General features: G+C 48.3%; 1 long non-coding RNA gene across 3 annotated transcripts in view; it reads right to left on the bottom strand.

Moving 5' to 3' along the window:
• Window positions 1-2,144: 2,144 nt before the first annotated feature.
• LOC138560709 (uncharacterized) overlaps window positions 2,145-22,029 on the bottom strand; it is a 39,514-nt gene continuing 19,629 nt past the window's right edge. For all 3 annotated transcript variants that reach the window (XR_011299172.1, XR_011299173.1, XR_011299174.1), the window contains 2 exons: window positions 21,894-22,026; window positions 2,145-2,329 (listed from right to left, as the gene is read on the bottom strand). This is a non-coding gene — a long non-coding RNA (uncharacterized lncRNA). The remainder of the gene's footprint in view (window positions 2,330-21,893; window positions 22,027-22,029) is intronic.

A 22,029-nucleotide genomic window follows, 5' to 3' on the forward strand; every position in this document is an offset into this window, starting at 1 on the left:
CAAAACCACAGCTATCTGGACAATTGAAGACACTCACTGCCATCCTTTCATCCCTCAAGGCCACATCGTATCTGCCTGACTGCCTCTGTACTCAAAACCCTTTCCGACTGAAGCACTCCTTTACCGGATGATCATTAACTGCTCCCAGCAGGACACAACTGTATAAGTTCCGAAGGCAAGTGGCCTTCATAGAATCATAGTTGGCTAGCCAACCCCTCTGATTGGGTTTATAGCTCTTTGGTGACTATTAGCCAATTAGGAGAGCCGTTCTGTTTCGGATATGAGGCACACTGTGTCAACTTCCGGTGCACCAGTGGTGCAGGGATGAATATCGGTTTCTAAACCATCAAACAACCCCACAGCCTCTATTACACCATAAGGAATCTGAACAGATTGGAAACATAAGCAAATTATAAACCTGGTTCAATTTTGGTAACATGGACGGAGTGGCAGCCTTATCTGCGAATAATCGTGGATCGTTGGTTAGTTGCAACACAGCGAAAATATAGTTATAACCCAATGTCTTTGCTTTGGGTAGTAATCGCTTCGTGAAAGCGAGGTGAGTGGAAAGCATCTAAAAGCTCCTCCGAGCCTGTTTTTCCTATTTAATTGTATTAATCTGTGCTCCGTGCCTCAGTGAATCCCTCTCCCTGCCTTCCCCACCCGCTTCCTCTTCCTGATCCCCACCCATCTCCCAGCCGCCCACCTCCCTGATTGGTCAGATCACTAGTCTTAAATGATACGAGTTTCTTGACCAACTATCTGCCAGTTGTCACTGTGCACCCCCGCCCTTATTACCCTCGTTGTCACTGTGTGCCCACAACCCCTTAGGTCCCAACGTTTCAGTGTGTGCCCAGACCCTCTGGTACCCATCTCGTCACTGCCCCTCCAACAACCTTTGGTCCAGTGTGATGCCCCCAGCTTCTCGCCTGGTCGCCGAAGATATTGTCGATTACCCCATGCCCCTCTCGTTTCCCATGTTGTTGCTGTGTGCCCCCAGCCCCCTCTGGTCACCCTTGATGTCGCTGTATACCCCCAGCCCCCCTGGCCCCGTGATGTCTATCTGTACCCTCTGGCCCCCTGCGGGCTGTTGCCGTTTGCCTCTACCCTCGGTCCCCTGCGATGCTGCTGTGTACCCAACCCTTCCCATACTCATTTACAGTTCCCAGGCATGTCCTCCTGTCTGTGCCCTAGCACCTGCACTGTCTAGGTGTCTCTAGAACGAGTGCAGTAGCTAATCTTCACATTTGTGCTGTTCATGCCCTGTGGGAGTGTATTTGCTTCCTCTCTCTTTCCCTCCCTTGTCATTGAACGCCTCTGAAGTGCATTGCGCTTAGGTGCTGTGTGCATGAAACATCATATCAGTATGCTTACTCTCTGCACCATCACACAATTAGAGTGCACCTATACCCCTCGATCAATTCGGCCTAGCTTCTCACATATGACCACTACCCCACAAACACCTCATCACTCTAATAAAATGCAGCTCTATCCCATGACAAACCGGCCTAGCTGCACACATAAGCGTCCTACAGGCCTAACACAGCCAGAATCCAGTCTGGGTGTCCACCCACCAGACTGCACACTTTCAACTGATATCATCAACACCCCACCTAATGCTAGGATGCAGCTACCATCAGGCAATTACATCAGCTCCACACATAACTGGTGCACCCATGCACCGTACGACACTTAATCTCTCAACTGACCTGGACTCTGGTCCCAGAGGGCGTTCAACCTACCAGCACATGGAGGTCCTATTAATGATATAGAGCGCTATATAAATGCCAAATAACATAACAATAGGGGCCCAAGAGTGTTGGCAGTTTGCCTAGACATACACCCCAGTCAAAAATGTTGAGTGTCATAAAACTGATTCAAATTATATATACTGTATAGCTTATGATTTATATCTTCTTTAGCACTACCAAAGAGTTCTCCAGGATGAAGTTTCAAGGCACACAAAAGAGTTCATACTGAACAGTATGTGAGGTTCCATCCCACCCTGTTGCTCCCGTCAGCAAGCATAGATGTACAAGCCCCCATTTGCTTTATTGGCCCACATTCCGTATAGTCGAAGGCCATTTGAAGTTACGCTGATTTGATCAATGTTAACACAAAGAAGCAAAGTAGTAGAGAAGCAATCAAGTTTTACGCTGATCATTTTATTCTTTACAATGAAATATGTATTAACAGAAAATAAATTGCAAAAGTCAGCAAGAACATTTGTTTTTGGGACAACTTCGAAGCAATGGCACTCAGGAGGTTGGTGCGAAATTCAGGTCACCCACACAAGCCAACGCTGAATGCTCCAATGAGGATGACTTCTCTGGAAGTGTAAAGAGATGAAAAACGTAAGGCTCAAGGATTGGGATGCATACAATAGCCACCAAAATGTAACGTGTGACCGCATGAACATATTAATCAATAATTTATTGGGTATTTATAATGCTCCTATACAGCAAATGGTGCATCAAGGTACATATATTTATAATAGTCATGTGAAATTCAAAATTACAATGTACATGTCAGAGTGAACTGGACCTTCCAGCCCTTTGAGATGAGATAGCAATACCCTTGAGATAGATGGGGATGCAGAATTGTATTCAAACATCAATAATCGAAACAACTCAGGTAGTTGGCAAAGGATAACTGTTTTAATATCAATTATCTACAACAGGGAGGACAACGGACATCAGCAGACGTCTCTCATCACACTCTCAAAGCGTTTCATTAAAGAAATGACACCTTTATAGTAAATATTCGTCATTGATGATTTTTAACCTGTGTATCACTAACGTCATCCTACGTGGCAAAATTTTAATACCTACGGGTGAATGCGATAGGGTCTAAACTAATCATCTAGGTATACGATCCATACTTGTTTGGGCAGTGAGATAAAGTGATAGGCTTATCAGGTGGGGCAACTAAGCCCTTCCCTAAAATATGTCACTATGAATGTCACTAAATATACAACGTCTATTTGGCTACACAACTATAGGACCCTTGATCATGCGGTCCTCTTATCATCGGTTACTTTCCAACCTCCGTCAGTACCCTCCCAACCTACGTTAGCAGCTCGCAGGCTGAGCGTCCATGTGCAGATAAGCTATTCTTAACCACAGCTTCCCAACAATTAACATGACCATCCATCATCACCTCAGTGGTCTGCTGTCAATTAGGGTTTTGAACTCATCCTTGGAAATGTTCCTTGCTACTGAAGAATTCAGGGGAGTCAAGGCACACTCTGCCCTTGTGCGTAGGTGTGACCATCATGCTCTTCCCACTTCTTCTCCCCAGGTGATTAAAGACGGCGAAATTGAGCTTTCAGAATTCAGATTTTCCAGACTAACGTCCAGGAAAGTCATCATTGTATAAACAATCTATATTTTATGCAGCTAGTAGATTTGATCATTGTTCCTGAATACATATTCTTTAATTTCACAATTTGCATCACATTGTATCAAAAAACTCCCCCTTGCGTACAATTCAACCAGTCTGTTACAAAAGGAATGAATTGCCATTTGCAACTGTGGGTCACTTTTTCATTGGTGCCCGAGAACATTTTATGCCCCAGGCCAACCTGGTGGCCAACCATGCTTGGATAGTGTCATACCTTCTGTTGATGTAGCTAGAGTCTTGGTCATAAATCCCTGAGACGGGAATGAGGATTTGGGTATCATCGGCATAGTTGGTATAAGATATGCCCAGAGCGTGGTTTTGTATAAATGTTGTAAAATGTTGGAGAGACGCATGCACCTTGAGGGACCCTGCAGGGAACTTGAGTTGGATGGGCAGCAGTGCTTCCAGCATAGACGCTGTCTGCCTGCAAGAGATTAGGCAATCAATTTGGTGGACTTGGGAGAAATGTTGGCAGCTGAAGTGAGGTGGTGGCAGAGTGTTTGGTGGTTGACCAGGTCAAACGCTGCTGATAAGTCGTGAAGAAGGAAGAGGGCTAGGTTGCCAGTGTCGTGCATATCGTTGAGTTGGTTTTTCAGGTCAAGGAGGGTGGATTCTGTGCCATGGACAGGTCTGAAGCCTGACTGGTGAGGGCTGAGGATGTTGTGTTGTTTCAGGTAAGCTTGTATTTTAATGCATATGATATGATATGATATGGAATTCATAACGCACCTATACACAAGTGTTTCTAGGCCAGACAAGACAAGAAGGGGGGAAACAGAGGGAGGACAAAACAACGATCTTACTAGGCCTTGTCATTTAGATCATGCAAGTGCAGGGAAGGGGAGAAGTGCATGTAATCAAAGGTGCAGTCAGCGGGTAGCTCAGTGCAGGTAATCAAAAGTGCAGCCAACGGGTGGCTCATAAGTGCAGAGCGAAGGGGATGTAGGGTTACAGATACAGACCCTATGTCACAGATTTCCCCCTTTCTCACCGGACTTCGATGTTTGCTGGAATTCTTGGAAGGAGTCTTCTTGCGTTGGATTGGGTTTTGTACAAGCCCGAGCGAGCGTCTTCTGGTTCCAGCGTGCGTTCAGCGTTCAACAACCAGGGGTACTTGGAATCTCCGGGAAGTCCAGGAAACGAGGAAGGTGTACTCGGAGGCAGTACACGAGATCCGGGAATCAAGGCAGAATAAGGAGGAAGGAAAGATAGAGGGGGAATCGAGGGTCCGGGAACCAGGAAACAAGAAGTTACAGCGAACTACGGAGCACACGTCTAGCCACTACAAGCGGTAGCGTTGAGACGCGCAGGGCGGCGGGGGTGTGGTCTCTTTATAGAATGTGCTACGTCCGACGTGGAGGCTGGTGGAGAGCGTTTCACGTTAGACGGCCATGTTGGAAGTACTAAGGAGTGCAAGTCCCGTTGTGTCAGGGGCCAGGAAGTCCAAAAGGGACGTGTTCTATGGATCAAGACGGCATGCCTCCTCTGAAAACCTGTCCCACCAGGTTTGCCCGGGTGTATGAGATGATACCTTCTGAGTAATCGGGGGGTATTCAGATTTGAAAATGGTTGCCAGGTGTGTTCACTAGGAGGATATCCCTTCCACTCAACCAGGTATTGAAGTTGACCCCGTTTATACCTGGAAGCGCATATTCTCGATACTTCATATTCCAGTTGTTTGTCCACAACCACGGGGTTGGGTCTGAAGGACTTCTGGGAGGACTGGATGTAAGGTTTTAATAAAGAAGTGTGGAAAACTGGATGAATCTTCTTCCAGGAGTCTGGCAATTTGAGCCGGAAGGCCACTGGGTTTATGATTTCCTTTATGGAAAAGGGGCCATAGTACCGGGGAGCCAATTTGTTTGGTCGTAGATGTCGAGGCAGTAGTTTCAAGGGCAGCCAGACCTTATCACCCACTGCATAAGAAGGTCCTGGTCTTCTCTTGGAGTCTGCATAATACTTGGTGTGAGTTTGGGCCCTTTCTAGGTGTTCTTTGGCTTCCTTGTGTACGTTGATGAGAGTTTCAATCCAGGAGTCGACTGTTGGTACTGGTGTGGGATGTGGGAGAATGGAAGGTAGAACCGAAGGGTGGAATCCTTGGCTGCAAAAAAAAGGGCTGGTCTTGACCTCCGACTGATCACAATTGTTGTAGGCGAATTCAGCCACAGGTATTAACAGTGACCAATCGTCCTGTACCTTGGTGGCGAAACAACAAAGATATTGCTCCAGGGTCTGGTTCACACGTTCGGTAGCCCCGTTAGTCTATGGATGATAACCTGAAGAGAGGGCACGTTGGATTCCTAGTATACGGCATAAGTGTTTCCAGAATTGAGAGATGTATTGAGGACCTCTGTCTGATACGATCTTGGAAGGGAGTCCATGAAGTCAAAATATGTGTTCCAGGAAGATGCCAGCGAGTTCTGAAGAAGATGGCAACTTGTACAATGGTGTAAAATGAGCCATATGGGTGAATAAATCAATGGTGACCATGATAGTCGTGTAACCTCTGGAAGGTGGCAATTCCACAATAAAGTCTGTAGCGATGAATTCCCAGGGCCTTGTCGGTAGTGTAGGTTGAAGTAGGAGACCCGCCGGTCTCTTGTTATCATGCTTGTTTTGATTGCAGACTGCACAGGCTTGAATGCACAGTTGAACGTCATTTTTCATTTTTGGCCACCAAAATTGTCTTTGTATTAGACGGAGGGTGTTGGTGATGCCACGGTGTCCTGAGTGAAGGGTATTGTGACAGAGGTTTATTATCCGTTGTTGTAGTTTCTGTGTGGGAATGACCAGGCCATTATCCTTGAACAGATACCCGTCCCTTGTTCTAAGATTCCATCGATTCTTCCCCGTAAAGTCCCTCCAGATCTCAGAGGACTGGGTTTGCATCCAAATGTCTTCCAGGAGGCTGATTGCTTGGGCTACAAAAATTGTGTGGGGAAACATCTTCGGGAAGGATCGATCTTCAAGAGTTTCGTAGTCGGGACGTCGGGATAAGGCGTCAGCAATTATATTCTGTGTTCCGGGGACATGATGGATGTGGAACTGGTACTGGGCAAAGAAGAAGGCCCAACAGGCTTGACGACTGTTCCTACATTCCAGAGGTTGCAGAACCTGAAGATTTCGATGGTCCGTACGGACCTGAACAGAATGTTTTGCTCCCAGAAGTAGATGACGCCATTCTGTGAAGGCTTGACGGATGGCTAATAGCTCCTTTTCCAAGGCGGAATAATGAGTCTCGCTGGGAGTCAGGGTTCGTGAAAGATAAGCAATCGGATGTTTTAAATTGTCCTCGAATTCCTGTTTTAGCACTGCTCCTATGGCATAGTTAGAGGCATCCGTCTCCACTAGGAAAGGTCGATTAATATCAGTTTGAGCCAGGATGGGGGCTTGTGTGAACTCTGCTTTCAATCGTTGGAATGCTTTATCTTGGGCTGATGTCCAGAGAAAGGGAGTATCTTTCTTCAACAATGTAATGATCGGTTGGACTATCTCAGAAAAGGAAGGTATGAATTTCCGATAAAAGTTGGCAAGTCCCAGGAAGGATTGAATCTGTTTCATGGTAGTGGGAACAGGCCAGGATAGTATGGCTTTTACCTTTGAGTGGTCCATTCCAATTCCTTCTGGACTAAGGACAAATCCTGGATAGTTAACAGCAGAGACATGAAAAAAGCATTTCTAGGGTTTACCTAGGAGCTTGTGTTCACGTAGCAGTTGTAAGACTGTCTTAACATGTTCTTCATGCCTTAGATGGTCCTTGGAGTATATCAAGATATCGTCCAGGTAAACTATGACAAAGAGGAACAGCATGTCGGAAAACACCCTGTCCATGAAACGTTGGAAGACCGCAGGGGCATTAGCGAGTCCGAAGGGCATGACCAGGTATTCAAAGTGACCAAAGGGTGTTCTAAAGGCTGTTTTCCATTTGTCTCCTTCCCTAATACGGATCAGGTGGTAGGCACCCCTGAGATCCAATTTCGTGAAAACTACAGCTCCTCTCACCGCTTCCAGGATATCTGAGATCAAGGGCAATGGGTAGCGGTCCTCGAGGGTGCATCGATTTAACCCACGATAATCAAGACAAGGACTAAGCTCTTTAGTGTCTTCCTTGGGGACAAAAAACAACGAAGCTCCAGCTGGAGATTTGGATGGTCGTATAGTGCCATTTTCAAGGTTGGTATCAAAGTATTCTCGGAGGGCACTCTTTTCTGGTTCGGATAAAATGAACATCCTTCCAAAGGGAATCACTGCTGAGGGTTCAGTATCAATAGCGCAGTCTTCAGGTCTGTGGGGGGGTAGGGCCTGAACTATGGCATTTGAAAACACGTCAGTGTAATCCTGATAGGCCCTAGGAACCTGGATGATATTTGAAACCATGAATGGGCCTTGCTGGTCTGTTGGCATGCTTTCAGAAGATGTCGACGAGGAATCCAGGAATAGACAGTGAGACATGCAATACTCTGAACCAAGAAACAAAGATCCTGCTGCCCAGTTGATGTATGGGTTGTGCTTCTGTAACCAGGGCATACCCAGTACCATTGGGTAATGAGCTGACTTTATGATGTCAAATTTGATCACCTCTCGATGATGGTTTATCGAGAGCTGGATCTCTTTGGTCTGTAGGGTTATGCGTCCTGAAGAAAGAGGCCTTCCGTCGATAGCCTCCACAGGTTGCATGATGCCTTGAGTTTCATATGGAATGTGGTGGTTAAAGCCCCAATCTTGGTCTATGAATATCCCCATGGCTCCACAATCCACCAAAGCCAAAATGGGGTAGGTCTCCTTCTTGGATGGTGGTAGAAAGGCCGGTAATATCACTAGATTGTTCTGTCCACGAGAGTTCAAGGATGGAATAGATGTGCGGCAAACATCTCTCTCCAGAAGCCTTGCTCCATCTAGGATCGGGAGCTGGTGTTTCCAGAACGCCGTGGAGGGGCTAGAGGAAACTCCAACTAGATGTTTATCCGAGGCACAATACATACATAACCCCGTGTGGATCCTTCGCATCCTTTCTTGCGGGGATATGGGTCCACAGAAAGCCCCTAGTTGCATGGGTTCTGGTTCATTTACAGAGGCAGGAGTAGAGTCAGACTTCGAGGAGGTCTCTATGGGAATGTTCTGGAAGGGCATCTTGGTTTTCTTCTTCTTTGCCTTCCTTTCCTGGATACGAAAGTCTATCTGCATAGCGAGGTCCATAAGGGCCTGGAATGAACCTGGGCGAGCCACTCTGGCTAGTTCATCTTTGATGTCTTCATTTAGCCCTCTTCGAAAAAGAGTAAAGCATGCTTCTGAGGTCCAATCCGCTTCTTTGGCCAATTGTTTAAAGCGTGTTACATAGGTAAGCATGTCCTGGGAACCTTGTTGGAAATCAAGTAGACGTTCCTGGGCGCTATAGACCTGTTCTGGGCAGTCAAACATGTTCTTAAGAGCCTGTAGAAATCTGTCGTAGTCATCCAGGAGGGCATCTCCAGAATTGACGAAAGGTGTGGGCCAGGTTAGTGCATTCCCGGAAAGGTGCGAAATTATAAAGCTCACCTTAGCCCTGGGGGTAGAAAAGTAGTAGGGCTTAAAGGTAAAGTGGACTAAACAAGAGTCAAGGAATCCACGAAAGGTTTTTGCAGACCCATTGTATTTATCAACTATGCCGCCCAGTAGTACGCTTTCCTTTATATCGGAATCACGGGACAAAACTAATTGTTTTAATGCGGCATTCTCTGCTTTCAGATTCTGCACCTCGGTCATTAATTCTTGCATGCCATGCATGAGATCCTGAACGGCCTCCTCCATGTCCGTTTCGACTTCGGTCATTTGGCGTCTCAATCTGTCACAGATTTCCCCCTTTCTCACCGGACTTCGATGTTTGCTGGAATTCTTGGAAGGAGTCTTCTTGCGTACGGATCGGGTTTTGTACAAGCCCGAGCGAGCGTCTACTGGTTCCAGCGTGCGTTCAGCGTTCAACGTCCAGGGGTACTTGGAATCTCCGGGAAGTGCAGGAAACGAGGGAGGTGTACTCGGAGGCGGTACACGAGATCCGGGAATCAAGGCAGAATAAGGAGGAAGGATAGGTAGAGGGGCAATCGAGGGTCCGGGAACCAGGAAACAAGAGATTAGTTACAGCGAACTACGGAGCACACGTCTAGCCACTACAAGCGGTAGGGTTGAGACGCACAGAGCCGCGGTCTCTTTATAGAATGTGCTACGTCTGACGTGGAGGCTAGTGGAGAGCGTTCCACGTTAGACGGCCATGTTGGAAGTACTAAGGAGTGCAAGTCCCGTTGTGTCAGGGACCAGGAAGTCCAAAAGGGACGCGTTCTATGGATCATGACACCCCAAGTGCTGGGGCAGCCAAAAGGCAGTGCAAGGTGCAACTGGACAGGCAGGGACCTGGGCCCAAGTTCAGATGGGTCATCAGCAGGGCAGAGGAAGAGAGAAAGCAGAAGCAAAGAGGAAGCTCTTGAGTTGCTTCCGGGACCGGAGGTGGTTCTGCTCAAGTTTGAGAGAGCTAGGGAGGCCCCAGCCAAAGAAAGAGATCTGCCCCCAACTTTCTGCTTTGAAAAGCGACTGACCCTCAGAGAGTTGGAGTTGGATGAGCGGAGAGTTCGAGAAGGGACATGTTTAGGAAGAAAGAGTTTGAGGTAGTGCGGTCCCAGGCCCCAGAAAGCCTTGTGGACAATGCAGAGGGTCTTGCAGTTGATCCTTGCCACCACTGTAGGCAATGTAGGCAGCTGGTAGAGGAGTGTTCAAAATGGCTGCGCATCGACGCCAGGTTATTCTGCCTCACATTTTATACACTAGCATTACAAATCTGTGTCTCCAGGTTTCACGGGTCCTCTGACTGTTTTGCAGGGGCAGCACAAACACGTGCATCCCCGTAGGGTTTTGGCACCTGCACTATAGTAGTACACAAACCACTGTAACCCCTCAGGAAAGAGGGTTAGGGTCTGTTGGATTGGATAGGCACAGGGAGGTAGGGTAACCGGAAAGAGAGTTAGGTAGTGGAAAGCAAGGGGGAAGTAGGGTAAGGAACAAGTTACTTACCTGTAACTGTTCTCTAGCATGGGTCTGGCACGGAATCACATGCTCATGAATATTCCCTGTTGTCGGGCTGGGAATCCTCAGTATAAGAAAAAAAAGTTTCACTTTTATTTATAAACTGTCCTTCTCCTATAAACCAATGTCTGAGCTATGGGTCATACTGCCCCCAGCCAATGACTTCCCTCTCCCTAAGCCCCTCCTCTGGCAGCCATCCTCAGATTTGGTAGCATGTAAAGTAGTAGTATGACCAAGAAGAGCCCCAGAGGGGCAGGAGGGAGGGTTCACATGTGATTCCATGCCAGACCCATGCTGGAGAACAACAGTTACAGGTAAGTAACTCGTTTCTTCTCCAGAATGGGGTCTAGCATGCATTCACATGCACATGAATAAAGAATACATAGCAGTACATACATACACGCCCACGTGAGGTGGCAAGGCTCAACAGAAGGAATTACTCTTACCTCCTCACCTTCAAGCTATTGACCAACTCTGGACTCCTCTCTGAAATCCCTGTCAACGCAGTAGAATTTCGTGAAGGTGTGGGTAGACCTCCACGTAGCAGCTCTGCAGATGTCTAGCAGGGGCACAACAGACAGGAACGTCGTCGTTGCGCGATCGCTCTGGTGGAGTGGGCTCTCGGACGGCCAGCCAGTGGTTGGTTTGCCAATCAGTGACAATGGGAGATGGAAGCCTTGGACAAGGCCTTCCCATGGTTCACAGGACCAAAGTTAACAAAAAGCTGAGAAGTCTTCCAAAAACTCTTCATGCGGGCCACATAAAACGTCAGCCCTTGAGCCACATCCAGTGAGTGCAAAGTCTTTTGAGCCGGCGACGAAGGCGTCGGAAAAAACACAGGCGACACCAAGGGTTCGTTGACATGAAATTCGGATGGAAAAGGGCATGAAGGAGGGGTGCGTCCGCAGCACCACCCTTGTCTCGCAGAAAATGAAATAAGGCTGCTTGCAGGACAGGGCATGGATCTCACCTACTCTCCTGGCAGAGGTAATGGCTATGAGGAAACCTGTCTTCCAAGACAGGAACTTGAGCGGAGCTTTATGCAGAGGCTCGAAAGGGGCCCTGTGAGCCTAGTCAGCACCACATTGTGTTCCCACGCCAGGGCAGCGCCTTCACCGGCGGGAACGATTGGAACAGTTCCCTGATGATCTCCATGACTAGATGGTGCGAATAAAGCAAAGACTGTCCTGGAGCCCTGGTGAAGCGGGAGATAGCCGCCAGATGCACCAGGATGGCGACGTGCGCCAGCCCTGACATAGCCAACGACAACAAGTTGGAAGGACTTGTGGGGCCTCGTGACCCTCAGAGGGTTAATCTTCTGCGATCGGCACCAAGTCGCGAAACATTTCCATTTGTGTCTGTAACACTTCAGAGTCCATGACGCCCTGGCCTTGGTGAGGACCACCCTGTAGTCCGCAGGCAGCTCCTAACCACCGTACTCAAATGCTGCAGGAGCCAGGGCTTCAGGTTCAGCGACTTGGTGTAGGAATGCGCTTCCTTCCCTGGCGAGAAGATCCACGACCAATGGTAGTTTGACTGGAGGGGACGCTAACATGCTGAAAAGGTCCGGGTACCAGATTTGCTTCGGCCACACTGGTGCGACGAGGATCATCCTGAACCGGCACTGTTTGAGTTGACGGATGACTTGTAGTAGCAGCAGTAACGGAGGGAACGCATACAGGAACAGGCCTTCCCAAAGGGAAGGTGAATGCCTTCCCCATGCTAACCGGCTGGGGGAAGCGGATGGTGAACCTGGTGTTCGTCGCTGTCGCAAACAGGTTCATGTGGGGACTGCCCGACCTGAAGAAGAGGTTTTCCACTTCACCCTGCAGAAGCTCCCACTCGTGGCAAGAGTGCAGCTCCCTGCTGAGGGAGTCAATGTTTTTCACTCCCGCCAGGTGAAAAGGAATGAGAATCATCCCCTTGGTGAAGGTACATTGACAATTCCTGCGCCTCCCTGGAGAGCGCCGGGGATCTCGTGCTCCCCTGCTTCTGGATGTAAATCATTGTGGTGGTATTGTCTGTGAAGACTCTCACCACTTGCCCTTAAGGGACAGAAGAAATGACTTGAGGACCTAAAACACTGTCCGTAGTTCCAGGACGTTGATGTTTAGTGTCTTCTCCGGTAGCCGCAGGCCTCTGGCATGGAGACGTCCGTTGTGGTCTCCCCATCCCTCCATGGAAGCATTCGATGTGACCGTCTCCTGGTACGGCGGGCTCTGAAGTCTATGTCCCTGGCGATGTTGGGGCGCACACCCCACCACCTTTTCCCTCGACAGAACTCCTCATCAAGCACGATCCTGTCCTTGAAGCTTCCGTATACCTGGATCCAAAGGGAGTCCAGTAATTCCTCAAGTGGTTGCATGGGTACACATGTATTCCCTTTAGTCACAGATGGGATGCCAGCCGAGCCAGGCACTTTGCAAAGACTCTGGTCGTCAACTTCAGTCCGAAGGGGAGAGCCAAAAAACAGATTCCCGTTAATCGGATGAAGAAATGATGGAGCACACAGGCTCGATTGAACAAAAATAGAGTTTTCCGAGTCAAAAAGCGCAAAAAAAGCAGAAGGCTCTAAGAGCGAAACACGAGGACTCCCAACACTTGAATGTGCAGTAAAAAATGTGAAGATGGCTGCAAGAGGAGGGGCTTAGAGAGAGGGCAGCTATTGGCTGTCGGCAGTATGACCCAGAGCTCAGTGAATGGCTTAAAGGAGAAAGACTGTTCATAAACGAAAGTTAAACAGTTTTTTCTTTTACCAGGGATTTCCAGCCTGATGATGGGGAATATTTACAAGCATCAGAATCCATGCCAGATTCCATACTGGAGAAATGCTCCTCGACAATTTCTGCTTCTCCTCCAATGATCCCATGACTGCTGATAAATCTCTGTGCTCATGAGGCTGCGTGCATTACACACACACTTCATTACCTCGACACTATGTTGAGACAAGAGACTGCCCAACACCTTACCCAGTGCGTGCTTCACTACTGTGCAGCATGAATATAACACATTAATTATGGCCATTCAGTGCACAGAGACAGTTGTGACTCATACAAGTTACATTGGTATGTACACACGTTATGCACTGATGAATAGACAGGGCTACTTAGCTCTAGCTTGTAGATCTATGCGGGATTGTCAGTTCTGTGCTTGCATGACGTTACAAGTGCCATTTCAGTAGATGGTGAAGGCACGCACTAAAGAAACAAAGGCTGAAATCAACATGTCTGAGTGTTAGTGCTCTGTTCATTTAGTACTGCATTCTTTTGCTATGTGTAAGCGTCTCCTAGGAAACATTAGTTGCGTAACTCACATAAGTAGATTTTTTCTTTAATCTTACATTAAGCACATTAGATTTCTCTTTTTGCTTAACAGTCTTTACATTACTGGTTGTTCCAACACAAGCACGCAGTTTTATTTTTTTATAAAACATTTTATTGGTCTTTTATTTAGACATTACATAACACAACTTGGCCTCCAAGGGAGTCAAACTACAATAACTCACAACCAAGACATGGATCCAGGTTAACCAATCATATTCATCATATTACTATGTTGTTAACCATATCACAACAGTCTTATGGGCGTGTATCAGTCTGTTGGTAACAATCTATTGCAAGTCTTCCCATTTTTGCCAGATTTTTCGGCTTTCTCTGAGTATCCTCTGCCATTATAAACTTGCTGCTCCATTGATATGCACATATTTACATCTGTGACCCATTGTTCATATTGCAGGGTCACTCCAGCTGCCCATAACTGTGCTATGTTCCTTTTGATCAGTGCAGTTGCGGTCGAGAAGAAGGCTTTTTCGTATCGTGTCCTTGCCTTTGGGATCGTTCGCCCCAGGACTTTTGAAAGTTCATCACAGCATTGCTTGCAGTATTGTTGGATGTTGGGGCAGTCCCAGAGTATGTGATAGAATGTACCTTCTTCGGTGCGGCATCTCAGGCATTTTGAGTCTGCAATTTTACCCCATCGATGGAGCGCTACTCTCAGGTAGTACACCTTATGCAGTATCTTGAACTAGACAAGCCAGAGTCTAGATGATATTGCCGTTTCACGTGGGTACATTATAATTGTGACCCAGTCTTCCGGCAGGATTTCACCTACATCTTTTTCCCACTTCGCTGTCAAGCTTAGTAACTCAGGCGTGCCAAAGGAGGTTAGTGCACTGTACATAGTAGAGGTGATTTTAGTGTCAATACTTTCTAGAACTATATTTCTATCTATTGGGGTACAGTCAGGCATATCGGATAAGGCTGGGAGGTGGTTCTGTAGTGCATGTTGTAGCTGCTTGTGTCTGTATCGCTCAGTAGCAGAAAGATTGAAGCTGGAGGCGAGATCTTCAAAGGGCATCAGTTTGCCACTCAATATAAAGTCTTCAACCTTCATTATCCCCACGTGTTCTCAGCTTGGCCATCTAGGGAGCCTACCTCTGGGAGGTTCTCGTTTGCCCACAGGGGTTGCACCGGGGTGATTTTTTTGTCCCAACCAATGTATTTATGTGCTTTTTTTTTGTCCAGATTAGTGTTTTTTGTGTTGCCATTTTCCGTGGGGAGAAGTTTGTTATTTGGTAAAGGCCTTCCAGTGGGGCGGTTCTTGGATTCCCCATTATGTCGCCCCTGATGTGTGGTAGTGTTTTATCCCCATGTAGCATGTCGTTGACTGTTGCCATCTGGCTTGCCCAATAATACGTTTGTAGCCGGGGGAGTCCTATGCCTCCTTCCCATATGGATCGTTGCAGCGTTTGTAGCGCTATACGTGGGCGTCCATCGCTCTGCAGCAGCTTCCCGATTACGTTTTCGATCTTATGAAATTCTTGTGTTGGAATATACAGTGGCACATTCTGGAGAATGTATAGAAAGCGGGGCAGGGTCATCATTTTAAATAGTGACGCTCTGCCTAGCAGGGTCAGGGGCAAAGAGATCCAGTGGCATACATCTTCCCTGAATCTCTCTGTGACTGGGTGCAGATTCCTGGCCACGTATTCGTCTAGCCATTGGGTTATTTCTATACCTAGATAGCGAAAGTGGCTAGTTTCCATTCTGTAGGGAGAGTCTACTGGGATTCTATCTCCCTCACGTCTGATTGGGAACAGTATTGATTTGGACCAGTTGACCTGAAGTGCACTGAATGCCCCAGATCGCTCCAGGAGATGTGTCACAATTGGACATGAGTTCACTGGGTCACTCAGGTAGGTCAACAGGTCGTCTGCATATAGGGAAACTGTCTTCCCACTCGGCTGACCACCGGAAACCTTTCCATGTTTGTGTATTTCTTAACAGAGCGGCTAGAGGTTCTATTGCCAGGGCCCTTTCCCAAGTGTAAAGGGTCTCGATGGCCACCCATTCACTCTGGTTTCGGTTTCGGGGGAGCTGTAGAGGAGTCGTATCCAGCTCATATAGTATTCACCGAAGCCCATGCGATGCATTATCTCCCAGAGTGCCTCCCAATGGAGAGTCAAAGGCTTTCTCAAAGTCTATTGCCAGAAGCGCCCAGGGGTCCTGTAGGGTAGATGTCTTTTCTATTGCTTTCCCTTTTGCCCTAACGTGGTGTGCACCGGAGGCACAACTCGTCCAACATGGTCAGCCGGTCATGTATCTCTGTGTGCAGTGTGGGAGTAAGTTTCTATCCGTCAACAGATTCCCTGTCTGGCTGCTATAGTGTGATAGGCTGTTTAGCTGGCGTTCTCTTTTCGTGTTGCGGCTTAGGTGGCCTTGCACTCCCCTGTTTCTTTGTGTCAGCGACCTTTTGCCACTCAGTGTTGCGTGTTGGTGCTGATGGGGGCAGGTTATCGGAGGTGCAATCACGTTTGGTAGTGCCAGTGGTAGTTTTGTTCACTCTACCTCACAGTTTTGTCTCTTGCCTTGAGTGATACTGACAGTGGTTTTGTTCTGATGTTGACCTCTATTGTTGCACCAGTAGGTGTCCCCTGTCTATGCTGCGGCTTATGTTTGATCTACTATGGTATTGCTGCTGTGAGGTCAAAAGTGCAGCTTTCCTGCTAGGAATATGAGTGTGTGATGGTGTCTCTTTGGGATCTCTGCTCGGTGGCGGGGGAGTTCAGGGTGGAGGGATACGAGCACCTCTTTTACCAAACTGTCTGTACTAGTTTCACTGCAGTATTGAGGGTTCACTTACCGGGTCCGCACTCCTCTTCCGATCGAGCCGCTTCACCCATGCACTGCTGTGGACATCCAGCATCGGGTGTCCTCGGGATATGGCAGGAGGCGGATGTAGGGCGGATGCAGCGAACTCCGGGAGAAGATTACAGGTCGGGTCCGCCTGTGGAGCCGTCTGTGCTTCAGCACGCCATGAGCCACAATGCTTGTTCAGGCCACTCTTGGATTCCCGCCGGCAGGGCGGCTTCTTTCGCCGGTAGGTTTGAGCACTCTTGTGGACGCAGCTTGGTTGGGATGGCCAGTGCCGTGCGCATCTCACACCATTTCCGATGCCCACCAGGCAGGCCCCCACCTTTGTATCCGCAGTTCGCGGATGGACACTGTGGGCAGCGTCACCCCCACCAGGTGATCGATCTTCTGTGTTCCTTTGCCCGCACTGGACTGGCTGGGCGCTCCGTGCAGGTCTGCCTGTAGGGTATTTCTTTTGGATCGTTGCTCCTTCACGTGGAGCGCTGCGTGCTTCACCTAGCACTTCCGCACCTGCTGGGCCGCCTCGGTCGGCAGATAAGTTTTCCGTGTTCTATGGGTCTCGGCTGCCTACCTTTATGCGCTCAATGGCCTGTTATAGTGCACACTGAGTTTCCAGGCGGTGCCTCCTTGATACACTTGGTTCTCGAGGGTTGTGCTTCAGTCTGCGGCCATCTTGGCGTTCCTACCTCGATAACACGCCGATTTCTTCCGCGGCTTGTATCTTGCTGGTGGAACTGATTTTTTATTCCTTTTTCTTCGCCCAAATGTTCTCCACTTGTTTGTTGCTTCACAGGGATGGTTTTCCCCTCAGGGTTTACAAGCTATTTTACAGGATGTTTGTCGGTGGTTGAGAGAACTGGGAGACTCACGTTTTCATCGCTCTGCTGCTAGCCACGCCCTTCCAACACTAGCATGCAGTTTAGTCTTCACACCAGGTAGACAGAGTAATGACAAACTAGCCCAAAGACGCTGCAATCCCTTTAGTGAGCCTAATGAGTTGCTCGTTCCCCTGGGCATAGAGTAAGAGCCCAGGAGTGTGTGAGGGCCAGGATGTGACAACCTGACCTCAGCCAGGAGAAACAGAAGACAAACAAAGCAACAGCATGAACAGTGACATTCAATCAGTGGAAGTACTAATTGTCATGAACTTCAGATCACGCCCCTTTTGGACCTCCTGGTCCTTGTCTCAACGGGGCTTACATTCCGTACTACTTCCAACATGGCCGTCCAGAGATGGAGCCCTTGCTCGCTCCATGCGCTGAAGGCGGCGTGATCTATTTATAGACCGCGCCTTCCGCGGCTCCGCGCATCTCAATGCTATTGCAGATTAGCCCCAGACGTGTGTTCGTAGCTTGCGGTATTGTTTCCTTTTGTCCCAGTGCTATTACCCGCTCCTGACCCCTTTCCCCCTTCCTGGTTCTCAACTCTTCTAGCCTTTCCCAGACTCCCGGATTCCTGGACTCAGCGCTCCCGGAACTAAACGCAACCTGGAACCAGACGAGACTCAAGCAGCTCTGTTCAAGACGAGGAGCGTTCGCAAGAAGGCAGCGATCGAAGACACCGGCAAACTTCGGACCCAGGTGAGAAAGGGAGAACTCCTTGACACCAATTGTATATCACTTGGAATGCCAATTATCCTAACAGGGGATTTTAACATAGTGTGGGACCCCTCTAAGGACAGAACCACAATAGCACAGGGGGCACAAGGGAAACCCTGGCCTTGGTAGATGCTGTGGAGGGCGTTTGAAGGGAGAAAAGGAGGGGTACACCTTCTACTGGCAAGCTCACTGCAAGCACTCCAGGATAGATTACGTGTGGCTCTCCAGAAGTCTGCTGGGCCACACAACAGGGAACTGTTACGCTCACCTGGTATCCCTGGGGACACCACCCAGCCCTGGTTGGATGATTTGCACTCTCAAACCCTCTCCCGGTCCCTTGGTAAGGCCTCTGGTTAAAGATGGGTCTGCAATATAGGAGAGGTGGATTCAATACCAGATTGTCTTTATGTTTTCCCACCTCCCCCGGCCTCAACTCCTTCCTCCCCCTTAGGCCTTCTCCTCACCTTAATAATGTAAAAGGTGGATTATCTGTCCTGCTCCTCGTGGCAGTGGCACGTAGATGTGGGGGAGGCGAGCAGCGACCAAGTTACTTCACTGGTGCAATCCAGGCCTGCTGCGTCTCCGTAGGTTTGCTGCTTTACAGTCTTTATATGCAGTTCTTATGTTCCTCTTAGTTCGAATAATAATGTCTTGCTTCTTTCCTTTTAGGTATGGAGAGGTATTTTGGTGTTGTCATGCAGTTTGAAGATGAGCATGGGCCGGTAGGCGATAGCGCGGTGTGTGCGATGCTGTCCGGTGAGTAATGCGCGATGCGCAGCGCCGTTTTGCCTTTTATTTTGCTAACCTGTGTCTTTTCTCTCCATTCAGGTCGCGATGTTCCTCGCCGAGCGGCGTAATGTTCCAGCAATGATACTGACCAGGAGATAACTATCCAGGTAAGAATTGTGTGGCTCTCTTCGTTGGGAAGGAAACGTGAGTAAACACTTAATAATGCTGTCTTTCTTTCTCCTCTTTCCAGGTTATGGTATTACAGGATGCATGCAGTGCCGGATGATGGAGTTCGTACCTTCAGGTGAGTGGAACTGAAGTCGGCGATGGATTGAAGACAAGATACTATTCCAGGTAAGAATTGTAGTGTTCTTTCTCTCTCTGCAGGTCCTTGGGTTCAGGTAAGCTGGCATCAAAGAACTGGACACGTTGAGTGTTACGCTTCCCACAGCAGAATAACGCGAAGCGTGTTCTGCTGTTTGGGTGCGGTTTAAATAGTCTCAGGTAAAGGAGTCCAGGTAAAATAGTCCCAAGCCTGCCACACCCAAAGTAGTCCAGGTAAGATAGTCCCAGGCCTGCCACACCCAAAAGACTAGACCGCATAGCTCAGTTCCTTGTCGCTGAGCTATGTGTGTGCCTCCATGTTGGCTGAACCCCCCCAAGTTAAATAGTCCCAAGTAAATAGTCCCATTCTAATGTTGGTCTTCATGATGGTTTTGAGCCTGGCGCCAAAGACTCCAAGAACGTTTTGGATGAGGTTTTAAGGCCTTTGACCTGGCCCTAACTGGAAGGCAGACTTGCCAGTGAGGGCCTGGGGTAAGGGTCATGACAATCTCGCTCAAGACTATCATACACTCAGATCACGCACCCATAAACCCAAACCTGAAAAGAAACCAACGACCTGCTGCCAAATCGGTCGAACAACTGTATCAAGCAAATTATCCACCCCTCCTAGAAAGGATCAGACCGAAAATTATAGACTGGGGGCCTCTATTCATAACACTGCTAGGCCGAATAAATGTTATAAAAATTGTCATCCTATCCCAACTGTTATACTACTTCTCAGCCCTCTCTGTCCAGGTACCGCCCGCCCTATTCAGGTCTTTGCAAAAAAAATGACGAGCAGATTCCTATGGAACAATAGAGTACCGAGAGTGGCTGCTAGAGTCATGGAAATGCCTACTGGTAAAGGCAGGTTGGGGGAAACAGACCTTAAAGCCTACTATCTGGCAGCCCAGATTAGAGTTATCCGGGGTTGGCAGAATGAAAATAGGGGAAAGATATGGAGGCCAATGGACCAATCAGTAGCAGTGGAAAACTTGGAAGATATACTATGGAAACCCAAACAAGATAGACCACCCCGGATGTACTGTAGCACAATCCTGGCTCTGGTGGGCGACACATAGGATGAAGCAACGAAGAGGGGACACATCACCGCTCACCCATCACGCCGTTATTGGACAATCCACAATTCACCCTGCGACACAAAACCGCTGCATTCACCAAATGGCAGCAGGGGGATGCCAAAAGATCAGAGATATGTTTGCGTGGAACCAGGTCAAACAATTCGACCAATATACTGCAGACTTCGAAATGGGGCAGAGGGAGAGATTTCGCTATGCACAACTGAGGCACTGGTTACTCCACCCCTCCATGAAAGCAGGGACACGCTAGCTAACGCCCTTTGAAAAATACCTGAATATGGATCCAGTCGACACAGCCGGGTGGTCGCGTCCATATACGTGCACCTAAAAGCGGGTGAAGATTCCCCTCTGATGCCCTATATGAAAAAATTTAAATTATCCACGGGACACTCAATAGAAGAGAGCAAATGGTCGAAACTATGGCCGAGCATTCCCAAGCTCACGAGATCCCTCCAAATTCGGGAAATCTGGGTTAAACTGCTTTTCCATTGGCACCCAACGCCCTAAAGACTGCACAAAATTTACCCAGGGGAATCAACATTCTATTGGAGGGAATTTGGAGGGGAGGGAACGTGGAGCCACATATGGTGGGACTGCCCCAAAATAGAGAGATATTGGGAGAGCATACAAGAGTGTTCCGCACAGACTGGTCAAGGTTATTGGAGTTCCTACAGGAAGGATCGAGGGGTGCCTGGTGTCCAAGGAACAGGCGCCTCTTGAGGATAGCCTCTGATCGAGCTAGTACAGCGGAGGTGACCCGAGGACTGAACAGAACCACGCGGTGCAGCACTGACTCATGCTACCAAGAATAACGAAGCCCGGAGATGGCACTTGAGCACTATGGACTACCGTAAAACCAAAGGGGATGGTGTACCTTCCCGCGTTCCCACAGGTGTCCTGAAGAAAACGGTACCTCACATGTGTGGGCGCAGCTAAAACACTGGTAACCCCAAGTCTTTCGGCAGAGCAGATTTCCAGGAATTTTCCAGTAACTTACTTAAACACATAGGGCCTCATTAGGAGTTTGTCGATAGGCCGCACATAACACACACCAGTAAAAGTGTACGCAAAATTGGAACTCACCATGAATTGTGATTGTCACACATTAAACATGCAAATATACCCACGTTTTAGAAAGAAATTGGATGTATAACGTCTCAGGTTTAACCTTTGTGCGCCTGTAAACCCATCTCGAAAGACTTTGTGATTTAGGAAGTTGAAAACGTCTCCTAATTTTGCTTAAAAGTTTACAAAGCTGTAAAACAATTGCCCGTCACCAGCCCATCAACGGCACAGGGGTACGACGTTGAGGCCCTTGGTTCACTCGGCCATGTAAGTCACACACCAGAGCGTTACTGGCCTTTGAAGCCCTCAGAACATGAAAGTATTGCAAAATTAGGAACATTTCACTAATTAATTCAATAATAGATTATAAGTAAATGTTCCCTGTTCTCTCATTGCCCTATATATAGCTGGTTTGCTCCCTGTGTGCACTATATATTGCATTAGTGTATTACATCCGTGCTGCCAAGTCATACCTCGGGTGTAAGGTCTGTACATTCTGGCATCTTGCTCTGGTAGCTGGCTGGTTGTCTTCCATGGTCGGGATAGAGAGCTGAGGCTGCAGATCATTCTCTGAACTGGCACAGACATTTTGGAGACTTCACTGGTCTG

Source organism: Ambystoma mexicanum, unplaced genomic scaffold (genome assembly GCF_040938575.1).
Source record: "Ambystoma mexicanum isolate Mex_15411 unplaced genomic scaffold, UKY_AmexF1_1 Mex_scaf48, whole genome shotgun sequence".
NCBI lineage: Eukaryota > Metazoa > Chordata > Amphibia > Caudata > Ambystomatidae > Ambystoma > Ambystoma mexicanum.